This window comes from Hyperoodon ampullatus (assembly GCF_949752795.1).
Source record: "Hyperoodon ampullatus genome assembly, chromosome: 3".
Taxonomy (NCBI): domain Eukaryota; kingdom Metazoa; phylum Chordata; class Mammalia; order Artiodactyla; family Ziphiidae; genus Hyperoodon; species Hyperoodon ampullatus.
The window spans coordinates 162,980,371-162,997,146 of record NC_136916.1 but is presented as its reverse complement, the minus strand read 5'-3'; positions in this window follow the sequence as shown (position 1 = coordinate 162,997,146).

Here is a 16,776-nt window from a genome sequence, read left to right as displayed (position 1 = left end):
CAGTGATTTTGTTTTACTTCCATAAGTGTCATGCCATTGTTTTTATGCACCCTTAAAAGTTTTATTATAAGAAGTTTTAATCCATTTATATTTATTATTTTGCTTGATATATTTGATCTTTTAACATCTCAGTTTTTCTCCTCAAGTATTTGTTATAAGAGCTTCAGATTTTATAACAAACACTTGATGAGTCAATGCCCAACCCTGCCTCACCTTCCCCACCATCTTTCATAGGCATCTATTAGATGTGAACTCTCCTTATAGCAACTTGTAGCAGTGTCTTCCGCTTTCTTTAGCCTGCTGCCAACATCAAGTATAAGCTGAGAGTGAGTGTAACAGCTGGGCTTTGTATAGTGACACCCCTGTACTTCCCAGGAAATGCAAACATGTTTGATGTTTGCTTCCTAGACCAATGGCTTATAGCCATCTCTATACAACTTGAATCATCTGGAAAGTCTGTACAAAAAGCAATGTATAGACTTCTTCATTCACCAAAATTATGATTTAATTGCTCTGGGATGCGATCTGAACATGATTAGTTTTGAAAACTTCCTCAGGTGAGCTAATGTACAGCCAAGGCTGAGAATCCCCTTCCTCTGTCTCTGTAGTTCCAACATTGTCTTCCCCACTCACTCCAATCTCTGGAATCAATTTCTTCTCATGTTGTAACTCATGTGTTTGTTGACTTTTCTGTAATGATATCCCCTGAACTGTATCTTCCCAAATTCCTTCAGGCTTTCAGACATAGAGATGTAGTCTTCTCTGGTTTCCAGCTCTGCTATCAATTTTTCTTTGTATAAAGTCATTTTGGTATTTCAGTAGGAATTCTGAAAAAAAGTGAGTGTGCAGATTTAAATACCTAGGTTTAGTTTTCATTCAGAACCAAGTCTTAATGCAGAATTTTTATCAAGCAATTAATGTTTGCTCATACTTTTAGTGTTCTTATAGAAGATATTCTCATGTGTTATTTGTGCCAAGCATCCAAAGATTAAGTTAATATATTAGAAAATTAAAATGTTCATTATTTGTAAGATAATTCATATCTATATAAAAGAAAAATCATAAAATCTATGCAGTTTACAATAAAATTTTTATAGACAGGATGTCTATATTTTCTCTAGTGGGATTCAGTTGGATTTTTGGTAACAACATAGATAATAGTAGTTTATGATATTTATTGGTTTAAATTCAATAAAAATAGTTGTCTTTGTATTCTCAAAATAATAATATTTAAATCCTACTGCATAATTATTACAAATTAGGCCCAGGTCTAAACCCATTAACCTTTTAATTCTTAATATAATACAATTATGTATTTTTGTTAAATAATGAACAAAGACAGAGTTTAAATCACTTGTCTGAGGTCACGGTGTTAGACCGAGGCAATCAAGCTCTTGAACCCATGTTCTTAACCACTGTGATACCCTATGATGCATGAATTAACTTTACTTTCTTCATTATATATTTGGTTTTATTGTCAACACTTTGCTATAATAAATGGCTATTACCATTAACCAAAATAAAATGTTAGTAATAGTTAAGAACTTTTTCTAGCCCAAAACAGACAATTACTTCAAACATTATGTAAGCTTGAAGCAATGTTAAAACATTTGTCAAATCGTTTGAAATTCTTTATGTGAAAATGTCACATATGAATTTATCTAAGACAAAAAGGAAAACTCATTTTGATTACTGTTCCAAGTGGTGTTAATTTCTTTTTGCTTTTTAAAGATTCCTTAGATTCTATAGGATAATGCATCTGTACTCTACTCTTGATGATAGGTTAGGAATGACAGATTTCTGCTGACTGCTGGTATTCTTAGATAGAAATTTCCCCAGATATTTCTAAAAAATGTAAGTACATAAACATGTATGTCTCATATAACAGCACGCATGGTGACTTCTTCAAGGGCAGCTTAGTCAATGCCATCCAATTTCACAGGGTTATTGCATGACTCAGTTAATATCCTTCCCCAACTTTTCTTTCTGACAAGAAAGCATTCCCAACACAACCAAAATCCTCAATTTTAGTTTTATGGAAAATTAACTAAACTTACCAAATATTAGTAATCAATTGATTTTCAAGGAACAGAGACAATTATTTTCATGAATATTTCCCAGAAGACCAAATTCCAGGGTGTCAACAACCTGTGGTTAGGACCACTTGATGTAAATACTTAGCATGTTGGCAAGCAAATGAAGGATCAGTCCTTTATTAAGGCAGATACTTAAATTTATCATAAATGTGTGTTTTTGAAGCTTTAGGGGGAAGGAAGGGAGTTGCAGATTGAAAATCAAGATAGACCTAAGTAGTCTTTGTGGTCAGTGTATAGGCCAGCAGTGTCCTGGTGAGTAACAAAATGCATACATGATACATGAAGGAGAGTTTGATGTCAACTCTCGTACCTGTCTATTTATTTAAATATGCATCTATAGAACACCTGCTAGGTGTTAAGCTCCGTGCTTGGTATTACTGAGCAAAGATAATGTGATACGGTCTCTTTCTCTAAGAATTCATGTATAGTAGGGACAAAAGACCCATTAATTGACAAATTATAATCCAACATGTTTCATATGGTACCAGGATGTTGAGACAGCATGGTGAGGAAGCACAGGGACAGAGTGGCTAACTCTGCCTGCAAAAAGTAAGAAATGCTGTGAATGTTAAAAGAGGATGTTGAACACTACCACTATTAGCATTTGTCCTCTGCCCAGAGCTAGAGGAGAGATGCAGGCCTATATATCATAAGTGTAAATATTTGAAAGTTATTCAAAGTAATAAGTTGTTAAATAACATACCTCTTACCATGTATTTATAACATCATAATAGCAAATGTGTGTACAGCTATGACTACATATGACAAAGCTAGTCAAACATCAGTGATGACTAATTATTATTGTCTTTGTCTTTGTGGTCAGTGTATAGGCCAGCAGTGTCCTGGTGAGTAATAAAATGCATACATGATACTTGAAGGATTATATATTTTCTATACTAGCCTTCTATTACTGCAAATGAATCAGCAGAAACTTTCCATAAAACAACATAATTTTATTATCCCACATTTTCTGTGGATCAGGAGTTTGGTCACTGGTTAGTTGAGTAGTCTGTAGTATCACCAGGCTGAAATTGTAATGTCAGCCAGGACAGTGATTTCATCTGAGGTTCATGGGCTCCTTCCAACTTGTACTGTTGGCAGAATTCAGTCCTTTATGCTTGCAGGACTAAGGTTCCTGTTTTCTTGCTTGCTCTTAACCTGAAGCCATTCTGAGCTCTTAAAACCCTCCTGCCATTCCTGTTCACTTATACAAAGTGCATACATCAGTAGAGCAAGAATACAACACAATGCTTTAAAATAAGTGACTGTTACCTTACAGTTAAGAAACACATACTTCACTGGATCTCTTATGTAAAATAAGAATGTTGATAAAACTAAAAAAATTGAGGAAGGTAAGTCTTTACTTAGAGCCTCTCCAAGATGCCTCCATAAGAAAATTTGATTGAAACTGAGGTATCAAAATATAAATTCAAGAAAAGGAAAAGAATCTACATATTTTACTCTGATCTTAAGAACTGAAACCTCCCTGTGAGCAAATTCCCAGCTTCTCTGTCCTTCACTTCTTTCTTGTGCTAAGCCTGCTTAAATAAACTGTTATCTTTCATACCTACATTTGTATTTTTGGGTAAATTATTGTCCACATGATCATTCTAAAACAAATGTTTCACTTTTATATGAAAGTAAAATGGATCTGTATTTTCTCAGCAAACAAGATAAGCCAAAAAGACCAGCCTGAATCAACAAGTCTAGTAAATATTCAACCATTCTCATGTCAAATGCTTTAAAAGTAATTTAATAACCACTCAGGATTAATGAAAGAAAAATATTCAACATATTATTTTTTTGCCTTCTTCATTAGTATTTTTGCCACATCAAGGAGCTGTGTAGACTTCTCAGTTAAAACAAGGGGAAACACAAATGAGAGTGATGTGTTCACACAGGTACAATGTATTAACTGATTGATTGACAGTGGATATTTCCTACTTGATGGGTTACACTTTGATATTTGTGATCTTTAATTCAGCTTGAATAGGTGCAGCTTGCCCAGAATAGGCCATGCTATTGTAGACACTCAAGCTGTCAGAATCTGATGAAAAGAAAATGTAGCCTGTGCAGTTGGCTTATTAATGTCTCCACTATATACTTGGTGTCTTACACTTCTCTCTGCTATTTCATTTAATAATGCACAAAATGAGTGCAATAATCCATGCAATTCTTTCTGGAGTTCTGTGCAGGAGGTACCTAAAGAAGGACTATTTATAAATACTTTTGGTCTTCCCAGACAAAGGTTGGAGCCAGTCGATAATGAAATGTTACCGACATCTCTCAGGATGTAAGATGGAGGTCAGCAACAGAGAACACAGTGACCATGACAACTAAAAGATCTAATAAACATCTCCATGAATGTTTGAAAAGATTATAGAGCAACCTTCTTCTCACATGGACTGGATGGTTGAAAATGTTGAGCGGGGGTCATCAGACTCTCATTACAAAACTCACCAAGTAGAAAGGCCTAATATCTAAAGTCATTAGGTCATATTTGCTCTATTAATAATCCTTCTGATTTTAGGAATGAAGAAGCTTATTTTGTTAAAACTGAATAAATGTTATATTGTATCTTAATGCAATTTTCAAAAATTGCTCAATTTTGGAATTTAAAGAGTAGCATATATAGATATAGAAATAGATATAGATTAACTATAGATTTTTTTCCATTGCAACCTTGTATGGCATTTTTATTGTTAAGTTATATTTACAAAATTTTCCCCTGAAGTCAACAATAAACAATGTCTTAGAAATGCAATATTTAGATATGGCACACAAGTGTTTTGTCTGAGTTTTTGAAGATACTATTTATGTCAAAGTTATTATTTCATTTCAGTTTATGAAGTATAAACTAAGCCATTTAGGGAGATTATTTCTTAAAACCTGCAATTCATTCAGTCTGACCAATAGCTTAACAGCTCCCTGAAAACCAATTAGAAGTTCAGAAAGAATAAAACGGTTTTCAATAGCTATTATTTTTCCTTTCCAACCTTCTAACATGAAGTGATTAACTGAATGTCAAGAAAAAGAAAAAAATGTGTGCACAATATGGTGCAGACAAATCTCCATGGAACTGAGAATGGAGTGTTTTCAAGCTGATTTTCAGTTTTATATGAATGCCTCTCACACCTACTAATCAGAAATTTAGATTCAGTGGTACAGAAAAATACTATGGGATACCTTCTTTCCAATTGAATTTTAATTTTTCATTCTACTTCCCCTTAAAAATTTAAACAATATTCATTAAAAACAATATTGCCAAATGCTGCCAAAATAAGTGGATCCAAGATGTCAATAAGCTGGGTTGAGCAGTTCACACTCTGATCCTTTGGGGAATTTGCTTTGGGTGATAAATGCTGAATCAGTCCATCCTTGTGTTCACTTATTACAAGTAGGTTAAGTGTATTGTTAGCTTCTGTAGCTGTGTAACAAGCTAATGTGTAGAGCTTCCGCATATTCTGATGATTTTTTACATACCACCTTTTTACATGAGTTTTTCATGACCCCAGGATTTATTGGTTTCCCCTCCTTGATCCATCTTATTCTTTACTTACTGTTATAGAAATTGTCTCTCTCTCTCTTTTTTTTTTTTCTTTGTCTATGAAAGTCAAAATGTGAACCAAGAGCCGGGCCTCCAACAAGAGAAGCTAAAAAATCCCACAAAAGCTGACCCTTGACCTTTAGTAGGATTAGGCAAGAGACCAAAATAGATGAACTGGACATGGATACTGAAATTGCAGCTGATGGCCAAATAAGCTTTGGTGGGACCATTAAGAATTTTGAGAGCAGGGTGATTTCAAGAGAGAGCTGCCACAGTGGAATCAGTGACAGTTTGTAAAATCCAGTGACAGTGACAGTGGCAACATAATTAGGCTGTTCCTGTGGCATGGTCTGAGCTCTTATTGAAGGCTTTCAGCTAGGGTACCACCCATCACAGTTTGCCCAGGATGAAGGGACTTCCCAGCCATGGGACTTTCAGTGTGAAAACTGGGAAAGTCCCAGACAAACCAGCATGAACTGGTCACTCTAATTCCAGCTCCTCTAGTTTCTTTCTCAATTTCTGAGGTTTGTTCTTCCAAGGGATCCTGTGACCTACCTCAGTTATTTCCTAAAGAGCCCTTTTCCTGCTGAAATTAGTAGAGGTCTGTTTCTTATTTCTGCATTACAGAACCCTGACTGGTATAGAAATTGGCAGGGGCATGGGTTGCAGGCAAGAAACATTCAGGGAAATTAGATAATCTGGTATTGGTTATCTGGCTAAGTGAAAATTCATTTAATATTCAGGGAAGGCATATTAGATGTAACAGAAAGTTAAGTTCTCACTGGTGGTAGCCTGAAATTAAGTGCTCATTGAGGACTGGCTTTGAGGAAAGTGAGTGGCCCCTGCTATAGGAAAACAAGAAGGATGTGAAACTTTGAGGGCTGAATGTGGAGTGGTCTCTGTGAATAGTTCTGCAGAGCTGAAAAGAAAGAACAACATGCTATAATCCCTGAATACTTGGTAAAATAATAATAACTAAAACCTTGGAATTTTCCAGGACTATGATAAAGAAACTCTAATGTGTAGCAGCTGCAAAACTAAAATAATGAAACTCTAAATCCAAACTCTAAGCCTAAGCGTTGTTGTATTCTAAAATGAGTGAAATTCATAGTCCAACCTAATATCTTCTGTGAAAGTTAAGATATTAAACAGAAAAGTGTGGGATCCTGAAACTGAGACCAAGCTTTGGAGCATGATGCCCTAGATTTGGAATACTGCAGTGCCAAATCACCACCAAACTGCTTTGCCCATCAAAAGAACTTCTGTCTTTCTTGAAGATGTTTATAGCTTCCTCAGTTGTGGGAATGACCCTATGTCAGGAACTGAATCTTCTTTATGAGTTCTCTTCTCCATTCCCACTTCTTTTTGTCTCCATTTCTATAACCAGAATCAGCTCCCAGTTTATCCTGGAAACGAAGCTTTGTGTAACAAAAGGTTAGAGAACTTTGTTGATTTAATATACAAAATTCTGGTGAGTACCCGGTAAAAGGGAAAAGGCTCTAATTTTTAGATTAAGCTGACTTTAGCAATATCTGCACACTTACTCCAAATGCTAGATCCCATGTGTTGGATTCACAGCTGAAACCTGGACTCCATTGTGCCTCACGAAATCACTGAGAATGACAAAAACCATGTGGTAGATTATAGTGGAAGGAATTAAAAGGCTATGGGGTATTCAAATAATTGAGTGAAAATTTCTTGCTCTTTTATTCACTCAATCAAACTAAAACCCCACAAAGGACCTAGAATTTACCCTCCACACCAAGGCCCTTTGAAACACATTGGTGAGGGGAGTGAAGGCATTTCCAAAAATTATTTTAGTAACTGGTGGAAAGGCAGCAGTTGAAGTGGTCTCACTGACAGAGTGGGAATGAGAAGATAACAGTTGTAGAGTCCACAGAGCAGTGTAAACTTCAGAGGGAAGTTGACTGTGGGACCATGGGAGAGAGCAGGCCACTGTAGTAATCCGAGTGGTGAGACAGGCAGAGGTTTGTGACAGTGCTAGATTGATTACAGAGGCTGTAGGGCAAAAATGGGGGGGGGGCATCCCCTTTGTAAGGACTTGGACATCCCATCCAATTTCTATTCTTAAATTATTTCATGGACTTACAGACTCTTAAATGAAGAAGAAGCCTGATAATATTGAGGATGCAACTCTTATAATTGCAAATAGTGCTGGTTCTGTAAATCTTTTGTAAGGAAGGAGACAGGGAAATATTCAGAAAAGTGTGGATTTTTTTCTGCCTGTGGCTACTAGCTTCTATGAACTCCTGGGTATGTAGAAGGCCACCATGATTCAGAGACACTGATTATAAGGTGGAATAATAAACAACATTGTATTATTTGCTTATATCATGATAGATGCTATGGGACTCCAAAAATATCACATGCTTCCTTTCCCAGTTCTTGAATGTATAGTTGAAATATGTCCATAGAAAGTGCCAGGCTCCTACTTTAGTCCTTAGACGACAGGCTGTTTTGATAGAAAAGGTCATATGGAAGTCTCTAGCACTTCCTGTACATGCCAACATAAATAAGAATAATTGCATTCCTTGTGGAGTCACAGACATTACCACCACTAGCAACGGCGTGAAACCGGCAAAGGCAGTGATCCCTTCTAGCTCTTCAGCTCAGCTGGTGCAGAAGGAGTTAAGTTTTGGAAACTAGCAGAGAACTATCAATGAACATAATCAGATAAAGACTTCAACTGCAGTTACCGCTGCAAATGAGTAAAACCTTGATACCTGGCATACACTTATTGATCTGAAGTGTGCTCTTTTCTCTACATCTACTTTGCTGTCATTTCAAAGGAACATATACTTTCATTGTCTTTCCTTGGGATTATCTCAGCCCTCTTGCTCTGAGACACAATTTAGTGGGAGAGAAACTGACTATTTCACAGTCCATAGAACTGCCTACAGGTCCACACCATTGAAAGTATCATGTTAATTGGATTTGGAGAGAAAGAAGAAGCAGATGTCTTAGACACATTAAAGAGGGTGGGAGATAAAATCCGTGAAAATAAAGGAGTTGACTATCTTTGAATTTTCTGGGGATATCAGGACATCACCCAAAAGGTTAAGAACTTATCGCTGCCTCTTGTATCTCTTATTGTCATATCATGGCCTCATGATTTTGAGCCAACAAGTGTCACATTTGGAGGAATGGATTTGTTACATTTACCAGGTGACCAAAATGATGTCAACTGTGGGAGTGTCCCAGGGCCAGAAAAGTACCTGCAGCTGGTTTTGGCCAAAGTACAAGCAGTATTTCATGACCTTATGAACCAGCCATTTTTATAACAGATCAACATACTAAATAAAAGTTATGTAAAATTTTAAAGATTATGTGGCAAAGCTCTGCTCTCCTGGGCAAACACATTACCTTTTGAAACAAAATACTGGCTCTGGTAGAGGCTGCATATATTACATAGAGCTGGGAAGGCCTGCTATGTACTGGGTGCTCTAGCACCAACCTGGTAAAAGTCCAAGTGCCCAGAAACAAAGGAAGTAATACATCCAACTCCAGAAAGAGAAGATCCTGACAACACTAGTTAATCACATATATCTATAACGTCACAGGGCATTCAAAATCAACTGCTCAATGGTGGAAAGAAAACAATTCTATCATTTGCAGAATGACTACAGCTGTTTCACATACTATGATTTTGGTTGTCATTTGCACTGTTTTTTTTGTCTCTTTTTTTTTTTTGTCTTTTACTTTGCTCTTCTAAATTCAGAGAACAGATGCATATGGAAGGTATACATTTTACAATCCCTTTAAACGACTGTGAGGTAAATTTCTCTGAATTCTTCACAATGAGGCAAATAGGATTGCTAGAAATTAAAAACTGCAAAAGCCCTCACCTCCAGAACTGAAAATGGTGTTGGTAATGAAATACAACAGCTTGAGTTTTTTGTCCCTTTCATAGAGGTCCATAACCCACTCCCCAAACTGTCATGCTTAATTTGATACAAATGGGTGATCTGCCTTTTTGGTTTAAACACAGAACAGAACTGGCAGGGAAAAAAAAAGTCACCTGTAAGTTATTGCAAAGGCAGTCAGGATAAGGGTCATTAGCTGGGAAGTCCACACTCTAATTTGCCTGAAGAGAAACAAATGAAAAAATTTATATGTGATATATATGTATGTGTGTGTGTGTATATATTTGTACGTGTGTTTACATTTTCAGCATGACTGTTGCATTGATTTGCCAGGATTCAGTTTTCTCTCCCCCACTTTGAATAAAACCCAGGTGCCCCTGCTAATATTGTAACACTTACTTAATAGGCAGCAGTGGGTGGCAGCCTTTTTTATAACCTGTTGAATTTCTGTTATTCCTTGCCAGGCATGGCTCTCACCCTTCACATCTCTGAACTTTGCAGAACAAGTCAGCTGTAAGATGACTTTACATGCCTCTGATTTTTTCAGCTCCCAGTAATTGCTCAACAAATATCAGAAAGCCCAGTTATTGCTGCCAGCACCAAAGCAGTTTCCACTACTTGGAAATATAGGATGCATCACTGAGATCTCAAATCTTGAGTATGCTATTATTTTTCAACACTTTCATCTTTTTCTTTCCCAACTACAGTTACAACGTATTCTCGTATTTCACTTTTTCCTTCACATTCATTTTTCACCATCGTGTTAAGGGTAATGCATTTTTTATTTCTTCTTTCATTCAAAAAGTGTTGACAAATTTGTTTCTGTCTCTTAAAAATGAGTTTGTGGCAGAAAAAAATGTATAAATTCATGTCTGTGGAAATTTTACAAAGTAATAGGAATGACAGATTACATTTTAATCAAATTTAGAAATCCATCTGATGGGCTTGTGTACCTACTTTTCAAAGACTATTTGAGAGACAGGCATAAAATCTAGTAGAGTAGACCCTTGGCATCTATGTAAACTCTTAAATCCATGAATGCCAACCTTATACTGCATTTTTCAATGAATTATATGCTAAAATATAACTTCAAATGCACACAAGAAACATATGAGATACAGATGTCTTCTCCCTGGTACCACTGTCAGATCTTCCTCTTGCTTGACCACCCTCCCCAGAAGACTGGTACTTTGCAGTTCACTACCCCTTCCCTCCCTCACCAGTCCAATATAGCTGCCAACACCTGCTACTTTCATCCCAAACAAACAAACCACCTGTACCTTGCCTGATGGTCCCAGCTCCCTCCTTTCATTTGTCACCCCTCCAATATGAGGGTGACACTTAATAGAATGCCTTTCTCCCAGCTTTAGGGGAAAGGATATGCCAGATACACACACACACACACACACACACACACACACACACACACACACACACACACACACATTATTTCTGCCTGTTTCACTGCAGTGAAATATAAAGTGGGAGATGTTCTTCTTCTTAGGGCCCTTTCTCTTCTTTGCTAAACCTCCTTTTTGCTAATGGACACCACTCACATCAAACTTCTGCTCATATTCACTAGGAAAGTGAATCCGAGAAAGAAACTTGTTTGTGACTTTTTGTGTCTCCCATACTATCTTGGGCATATGGCAGGTGCTTAATACTTAATAATTTAAAAGGAAGCAAAACAACATGAGTTTGAGGAAAGAATTCATTGGGTCTTTAAAATTATATCTTGATTACCATATATTCTAGAAAAATGGATGGAGGGGTAGCTTGTAAAAGGAGAGAGAATATTCAAAGCATGAATCACTGCCAAGTTTATATTTATCTCTAATGAATTTGTATGTTTTTAATATATGCTTACATTAGTTTATCAGCTCCATTTTCAATTTTTCAAAAAGTTTTAAGAAGAAAAGTTAAAAGAAGTGGCATCTGTCCTTTCAGGAAGTGGGAATGATTAATTTGTGTCAGTTCTTCAGAGGGTAAGAAACTGAGGGACAAAGTTTAAAATCTCTGGTAGTACTTGGTGTGTATTTCAGCTATATATAAGGATAATGAAAATAGAGCTAGTTAATCAGAGAATTTAAAATGGATACTTCTATAAATGTTGACCAAAAAGAACATCTATTAATTTCCACTGAGCAACAGTTGAAGGGAATGAGGGTATCCTGATTTTTTTAGAAGTTTGTTTAGATTGTTGTTTGTACAGGAACAAAGAGATTGACTTTGGTAATATATTGTTCAAATAAATTAGTAAGTGTTTTTAATGAGTGAATTTTGGTGGGTATATCTGATATTCTGTTATTTAAATCTGAGCTCAAAATTCTCAGCAGTGCACTGGAGTGACCCACTTGAGAGGGTATCACTCCCATCCCAGAACTGAGGCACAGAGACTAAGATCTATATACAAATATATTGCAAAGAAAATAGAAAATCTACCTTCCTAAACAAGTGGATTTATGATCAATATTTTTTAAGCAGAGAGAGAAAAAATATCACTCATAAAAATTAGTCAATTCAATTTCATGGTTTATATACATCAAAATATAGCTGGTTGACCAGATGTTTTACTTATTTTTCTGGTTATATTATTGCACTGTGTTTGAGTCTCTTTTCCAATGCTATTATAGTTTAGTTACTCTTTAAAATAATCTCATCTGATGCAAACTGTAAATATGTATGTCAGTTTTTTTAGTAATGATAATCATTTAGGATTTGCTAGGTAATAATTTTTGGAGGAAAAACATGAAATTTATTGACAATTCTCTAGAAATGCCACTAGAAGGTGTGCAATACTATTTAGTTATTTATTAAAATATTTGTCGATTACATAGTTCTGAAACTCAATGAACCCAACAGAAAATACATACAATCATCTCACAAATTTTAAAGAGCACAGAAACCAGATACCTGGGGCATCCCTGCCTTTGCCTTCATGTTTTTCAAGTGGAGGGACCCTTCTCTTTCTGTCTTATCACCTCTCCTTTTCTCCTTTTAACCAGACAGGAAGGGGCCTCCCAATGTGATTTATTCCAGGCCTTAAACCTACCTTAGATTTGGACCTGAATGGTGCCTTTGAAGGCTAAAGGAGGTCCAGATGAAAGAGGGGCTGACTCGAAAAGTCCACAGAGAAATGCATTACAGAGATTAACATGCCACAACCTCTTAATCAAAAACCCTGAACAAAAGTCAACAGGCAACAGAGGCTGCATCCTGAAGTTGTTGAAGTGAAAATGTGGAGAGAAAGAACATCTGGACAGGAAGGAGGGGTTGAAATAATCCCGACAGCTCCAGGCTGACTAAAGGAAAATTAGGAAATGCAAAATCTTGGAAAGGTAAAAGTATTAATAGAGTATATTAAGTTAATGGGTATTTTTTTATAGATATATGCATGGTGCTGCATTTTGTTAAGAAACTTTTTTCTTACACCTACCATGTTCTAGGCACTATTATACATTACATAAATATCTTATTTCACCTTTTTATTAGTCTATTGAAATAGGTGATATTGCTCCAGATTATGGATGAGAAAACTACTCTTAGAGGAAAAAAGGATTTGATCAATCTTGTGTGAATGGTTAGAGCTGAGGATTATGGCTAAAAATAATGAAACCTGAAATTAAAATTCTGGTTCCAAAGCCCAGGGTTTTTTTCTATTAAACTACACTGCCTCCTAAACCTCCCTGTTTTAAACTGGGAATACAAATTGAATTTAATGTAACATTAAATCATGGATTCAGATATTTACTGTGCAGCAGAATTACCTTGCAATAAATGCAGGTCCACTGGTTCACTTTCAAACAATCCTGCTCAGTGGGTCTAAAGTGGTCTTTGGGTACATTGAGCACTCTTTTAGAAACCCCGGAGTTTCAGTTACAGTTTTTGATTGCAAATAACTGAAGCTAGATTTGGCTGATATAATCAGAAAGTAGACTTGTTTGGCAAGCAGATTGATGCCCCCGCCCGCCCCCAGAGATGTCTAAATCTTAATACCTGGAACCAGGGAATATGATACTTTACATGGCTAAAGGGACTTCGTGGATGTACATTAAGGATCTTGAGATAGGAATGAGGAGATTATTTTGGAGTGTACATGTATACCAGATATAATCACCAGGGTCCCTATAGTTGAAAGAAGAAAGTAGAAGAGTCAAAATCAGAGGAGATGTAATAAAGTAAGCAGAGGGAAAGGGGGTGTCAGGGCGGAAGCACAGTCCGGAGATATGCACTTGCTGAATTTGCTAACGGAGCAAAGGGCCGTGAGCCAAAGACGCAGGCTTCTAGCAGCTGGAAAAGGAAAACAGACAAACAGATTCCCCCCTAGACCCGCCAGAAGGAATGCTACTCTGCCAACATCGTGATCTTAGCCCCATGTGAACCATTTTGCACTTCTGACTTCCAGAATTGTAAGATAATATGTGTTGCTTAAGCCACTATGTTTGAAGTGATTTTTTACAGCAACAATAGGAAGTTAATACAAAAGCATGTTGAGGTGCTCAGCTTTATATGAAATTCAAACATACATATATTTCTGCTTCTGGATGTAGCAAACAATGTCTGTCGTCTGAGCAGATTATCAGTATAGGGTGCCCATGTACTAGCCTCTCATTACCTTTTTTCTAATAGCTTTAGTAACTTCTTTTTCCAGATTTCCCTTGGGCTATTGAGCAGTTAATGTTGAAAATGTGCATATCCCAAGATCTTCCTAAAACCCAAAAAACATACTACAACCTTCAATATTGACCTCCTTAGCTTTTTCTTCTCCATGCAAATTTTCTCAGCTGTCTGTTAATCCTGATAACTACCTGATGGCATTATCACTCATATTCAGTTAATGTGTTTCAAAGGAACGCATCAAGGAATGGAAAACCTGAATGAAAATTCCCTGACAGTACTAGTCTTATTTAGTTTTGACTGATGTAACACAATCATCCCAATAAATATATATTATTCTAAACAGAGTCCTCTAAGGTATATAAGGCAATTTATCTAAATGGTTTGTGTTTTCTTTTTGCTCTTAATGGTGTGTGATAAGTGGGGATGTATTTTGGATCTCTCTCTGGCATACTTACACACATAAATAATATTCACTGAAGTTTCTTCTCAGCCAAGAGTTACCCAAAGAGAAATTTCATCACTGATGAAATGACAATAGTTGTCTGACTCCACAGTTACTTTGTAGATCTTTCACAAAAGACGCATAAATAGTTCAGTATACCTAGTTTGAAATATGGCAATTGAGGAAACCATGTATGCTTGCACAGAAAATTCCAGAAAGTCAACAGATTGGCTTTCAAATTACTCAGGATAACTCAGGGTATATCCATGATTTCCTTGGCTTACTAGAAATGATTCTGCTTAATGACAAAAGAAAGCTATACTGATTTTAGTTTACCCACGTCTATTCCACCATCTCTAATTTCACCGTTCTGGATGAAATAATGGCACTTCTCTCAAAATGGATGATATTTTTGAAGATACAGGCTTATAGGACATTTTACAAGCTAGTTTTTTCCTTCTTATTTTAATTTAAATAAAAAATAGGGAAAATGGATAATTATTTTTGACAGAAACTATATTTTATTTAAGTCAATTATAAACTAGGTATCTCTATAAAATTATGCTATTTATCATTTTGGGGTACAGTAATAGCAAAATCAACAAATAAAACAGAATGGAGTAAAGCAATCGACTTGTTTAAAGAAAGTTACTTAAGATAGAATTTCAAATTTGAGAAATTATTGCTTAATCAATGAAAAATTGTCTATAATGAAGGAAAATAATTGAGATAGAACCACACCTCATGTTATACAAAACAATAAACACCTAATAGTTTAAAGAACTAAAATCAAACAACTCTTAAAGAAAAATATTAAATAAAAGTTTAGGTAATATTGGATTGTGGAAATTCTTCCTAAAAAGAAACAAAACCAAAAGCCATGAAGGAATTAACCAACAGATTTGACTATATCAATGTTTAAATTTTAATTATAATAGATTTTTAAAACATTAAAATATAAATTACAGTTTGAAAAAATAATTTGTACCATATTTAATAAAAATAATTATTATGCAGAATATATAGCATTCTAATATATAACTAGGAAAATTCATATACTCCAATAAAGTATTAATATAACATTTAATCAGTCAATAAACATTTAATAAATACAAGTGACAATAAAACCACAAAACATATCTTTATTTAGAATCAGGAAAACAAAATAATCCATAATTATACATTATATTAGATAATAATTTTAAAGAGCTGAAAAATGATGTGAGGAAATAAGAACACTCCTCTACTGTTTTTTTTGTTTGTTTTTTTTTTTTTTTTTTTTTTTTTTTTTTTTCTTTTTGCGGTACGCAGACCTCTCACTGTTGTGGCCTCTCCCGTTGCGGAGCACAGGCTCTAGACGTGCAGGCTCAGCGGCCATGGCTCACGGGCCCAGCTGCTCCGCGGCATGTGGGATCTTCCCAGACTGGGGCACGAGCCCATGTCCCCTGCATAGGCAGGCGGACTCTCAACCACTGCACCACCAGGGAAGCCCTCCTCTACTGTTGATGGAATGTATATTAGCAAAGGTTAATGAATGAGCCGACTTGGTAATATATACCAAAACTTTAAATGAATCCCTCCTTAAATTCAGAAACTTTATCTAATCCTTGATAAATATTTTCTTATCCTTGATAAATATTTTCATATGTGGACAATAGTATAAATATGAGGTTTATTGTGATATTGTCTCATAATTTTGAAATGCTGGAAACAAACTAAATGTCCATTAAAAGGGGAAATTGTGTATTATATATTTTAAAATCTTTATAATATTGAACGTGATGCAACCATTAAAAATAATGAAGTCTTTGTGATTTGTCATTGAAATGTTTCTAGAATATATTGTTGAGCATAAAACCAAGTCTCAGAACACATGTATCATGATACTATTTGTTTAAAAAAGGAGTTTTTGTGTCAAATGCACACATATAAATGCATATTGACCAGTCCTTTAAGAGGGGATGTCTCTTCAGAGAGGATTTTATGAGGAAAAGAAAATGGGGGATGTTCCATTTTTACATTTTTCAATACAGTTTGAATGTCTTGTAATATGAAATATGTGTATTTTACTATTAAAAAGACAAAATAATCCCCTTTAAAGAGCATTTTCACATTTTGAAGTTAAAAGCAAAAATATTCCTTGAAGTGAGAATATTAATATTTTTAACAACCAATTACCCTTTAAGT